This window comes from Austrofundulus limnaeus, unplaced genomic scaffold (genome assembly GCF_001266775.1).
Source record: "Austrofundulus limnaeus strain Quisiro unplaced genomic scaffold, Austrofundulus_limnaeus-1.0 Scaffold868, whole genome shotgun sequence".
In the NCBI taxonomy this organism is placed as follows: domain Eukaryota; kingdom Metazoa; phylum Chordata; class Actinopteri; order Cyprinodontiformes; family Rivulidae; genus Austrofundulus; species Austrofundulus limnaeus.
The window spans coordinates 172,301-176,615 of NW_013953270.1; the positions used below are offsets into that span (position 1 = coordinate 172,301).

The window sequence follows — 4,315 nt, forward strand, 5'->3', positions numbered from 1 at the left end:
GTGTGTGTGTGTGTGTGTGTGTGTGTGTGTGTGTGTGTGAACTGAGGGACCTCCTCAATGAGGACATCTGCTGAGCTAATAAACAATAATGTTGACAAATTGTCGCTGTGTGATCACTCTCCACCCTCACCGTCACATTACAGAGCCGGTCCAAGGACGTGACTGACAGCTCGTTGGACCAGTGGAAGTACCGGTACTGGACCCGAGCCCAGCTGCCTGAGAGGAGAGCAGTAACTCATGGCCAGAGGACGATCTGAACATATTGGTTGGAGAAACACATCCATGCCCTTCTGCAGTTATTACACCTGCTGAGGCCATAAAACTAAAAATATGAAAGATCTTTTGTTTAGTTTTGGACAAAGAAGCTAAAACTTTACAAAACACTGAGGATTTATTTCTTTGTGATCCAATGGCCTTCCCTGGCTGGAGGGTAACAATAGCTTAATGGATGCTTGTCACCTGCCACAGCTTGTGACAGAGTTTTAGAACTATGAGTATCAGTGTTTTGACTGTTTTTATCAAATATTGAAAATGATCTGTATCCTGATCTGAGGTAATGCCCGGAGTTTGTGCCCTGATGTCAATAAAACGGACTGAGATAAAACATTTTGAGAATAAAATCGCTAATAATACAAGTATGAGATTAAAGTCGTAACAATACGAGATTAAAGTTGGAACAATACTAGAATAAAGTCATAACAATACGAGAATAAAGTCGTAACAATACGAGAATAAAGTCGGAACAATACAAGAATAAAGTCGGAAAATTAAGAGAATAAAGTCGGAACAATGAGAATAAAGTTGTAACAATATGAGAATAAAGTCATAACAATGAGAATAAAGTCATANAGAATAAAGTCGGAAAATTAAGAGAACAAAGTCAGAACAATGAGATTAAAGTCGTAACAATATGAGATTAAAGTCGTAACAATACGAGATTAAAGTCGTAACAATACAAGATTAAAGTTGGAACAATACAAGAATAAAGTCATAACAATACGAGAATAAAGTCATAACAATACAAGAATAAAGTCGGAACAATACGAGAATAAAGTCGGAACAATACGAGAATAAAGTCATAACAATATGAGAATAAAGTCAGAAAATTAAGAGAATAAAGTCGGAACAATGAGAATAAAGTTGTAACAATATGAGAATAAAGTCGTAACAATGAGAATGAAGTCATAACAATACGAGAATAAAGTCGGAACACATAAGAATAAAATCGGAACATTAAGAGAATAAAGTCGGAACATTAAGAGAATAAAGTCAGAACATTAAGAGAATAAAGTTGTAACAATACGAGAATAAAGTTGTAACAATACGAGAATAAAGTCGGAAAATTAAGAGAATAAAGTTGTAACAATACGAGAATAAAGTCGGAAAATTAAGAGAATAAAGTTGTAACAATACGAGAATAAAGTCGGAAAATTAAGAGAATAAAGTCGGAACAATGAGAATAAAGTTGTAACAATGTGAGAATAAAGTAGCAACAATATGAGAATAAAGTCATAATACGAAAATAAAGTCATAACAGTATGAGAATAAAATCAGAATAATACAAAAATAAATTTGTAACAATACAAGAATAAAGTTGTAATATAATGAGAATAAAATTGATGGAAGTGAATGGAAGCATATTACACTAACAATGAGCCATAAGTAAACGGACAACTACATAAATACAGTGGCAGTCATTGGAGGCCGTCCACAGCAGGTCAGTCCACCCAGGAATGGAAAATATTATGAATTCAGTCTCGTTACTAAAAAAGTAAGTGTCTTAGTTTGGCCCTAATACACCGTCATACATTTTTAACTGGCCGATACCAGAAAACAAATGAAAGAAACTGTAGGATAATAATTGGATGAGTGACAATGTAAGTGATTGAACATTATTTTGTAAGAATAAATAGATGAGAGAAATGATAGGTTGTCTGACATGTTCTACTCAACAAAAACCCATTCTGAAGTACTCAGCATAAGTGACGCTGCAGGATTCACACTCAGAGTGTGACAGACTGACTGAGAGGAGAAGTCATGTGATGGAGGAAAAAAATCAATCCTATAAAAAGGATTTTTATTCTAAGCCACCGACACCGTAAGTGATGATGAAAAAGCAGAGATCTTTAAATTGTCCTGTCAGTCACTGCAACCAACACAAAAAGACAAAATAAATAAATATATAAGCGAGGAGGGGAATAATAAAAATCACAAGAACCTGGACTCAAACCGGTACCTGGTGTTTATACTGAAACCCACAACAAAACTGGGACACACCAACAAACCAAGATCAGAAAAAACTAAAACACATTTTTATAAGTTTTATTGTTACTGCTTGAAAGTCCAACACCCATCAGCTTTCTGTTTTTGAAGCTCCAAAAATGATTTGGATTTACTGTAATAATAATCTGACATTGATGTAGAAACTGTAGGAATAAAAAACAGAAAAAAAGAAATGTTAAAGCTGCTGCCAGTGGCTCGTTAGGCCTAAGGTAGCCACACACCTGTCTGTCACTCTAACAGCACGCTTACAGGACAGGAAGACTAAAAAACAACCATGTATGAAAGCTGCAACCCTTTATTCCTAATCTGTCACGTGTGCAGGTTTACTCATGGTTCCTAGAGTCATTAAAAAGAAAATGAGAAACAGAGATTTCATCCAAACTTATTTTTTATAAAGAACCATAAAACAGCTAACAAACGGCATCATAAAACCTTTTAAAATAGCAATAATTTGTAATTTGGTGGGTTTATATTTGGGGGACAGAAAAGAATTTGTTGCTCTGATTTTCGACGAGGGTTGGCGATACTAGGATTTTTAGTATTAATCCGATACAAAGTACATACAGGGCTACTATCCCCAATGCTGATACCAATACTCGTGTTCATTGAATAATTTGGTGATTATGATAAAAAAATTTAGGCAAATAAAACTTTTGTATTAACTACAACAAAATAAAACAATGCAACAGTATAAAATAATTTCTCTATTACCTTCTACTACATACAGCTGCTTAAGAAGAAAGTCCCTAGTACAAAATAACAAAAAAGAAGCAACAATGTAAGAAAAATATAAATATAACCACGTCAACAACACAACAAAAAATACCTTCCATTGCATGAGGCACGATGTACAGGACTGATGATTAACCCTAAACAATTTAGAGATGATGCACTGACTTTATTTGTGAAAAATGAAGACCATAGTGCCAATAAAACAACTGATCTCATCTTGGTAGTATCTATCTGATAATCATCTTGATATCAGGTCGATACGCCCATCCCTACTTTTCACCACAAACATCTGTCTGATGCAACACCTGGGACTCACCTATAGGTGTGTCTTCATAGATGAGGAGGTAGGTGGAGAAAAAGTAGTTTGTGAAGCTAGGGGGCTGATTGGAACCTGTGGAGGAAAAAAATATCGAACTGTTTACATCTACAGACACAGTACATTACAATAATCTATTCATACACAGTACATACAGTAATACGTTCATTCAGTAATACATTCAAACACAGTATATACAGTAATTTATATATATTTTACTTCACACCAAACCTGACCGTATATTCAATGAGAACATTAAAATCCCTTCAAAATAACACCAGAATCAAATGATTATCTCAATTATTAAGGACGTTACAGATGATTTTTTTTTTTTTGATGAAATCAAGATCATTATTTCTGTAGTAACTCATAGCTGAACCAATCGGACCTTTGTGGCCATTTCACCTTATCCATTTTAGCTCAAACCTTCCTTAATGTTCAGGATATTTCCATGACATTTTAGGAAAAAAGTTCACTTTCTGTTTTTCTGGTAGGTGGTGGGAGGTGCTGGTAGATAATAGATGATAGGTGATAGGTGGCAGTAGATGGAGGATAAATGTTAGTAGGTGGTGGTAGATGGAGGTAAATGGTGGATACATGTTGGTAGATGGTGGTAAATGGTGGATACATGTTGGTAGATGGTGGATAAATATTGGTAGATGGTGGTAAATAGAGGATAAATACTGGTAGATGGTGGGTAGATGGTGATAGATGGTGGTAAATGGAGGATAAATACCGGTAGATGGTGATAGATGGTGGTAAATGGTGGATACATGTTGGTAGATGGAGGATAAATGTTGGTAGATGGAGGATAAATGTTGGTAGATGGAGGATAAATGTTGGTAGATGGAGGATAAATGTTGGTAGATGGTGATAGATGGTGGTAAATGGTGGATAGATGGTGATAGATGGTGGTAAATGGCAGATAAATGTTGGTAGATGGTGGTAAATGGTGGATAAATGTTGGTAGATGGTGGTAAATGG

General features: G+C 35.2%; 1 pseudogene; it reads right to left on the reverse strand.

Moving 5' to 3' along the window:
* Window positions 1-4,315, reverse strand: part of LOC106533009 (cadherin-23 pseudogene) — a 110,915-nt pseudogene that overhangs the window by 103,205 nt on the left and 3,395 nt on the right.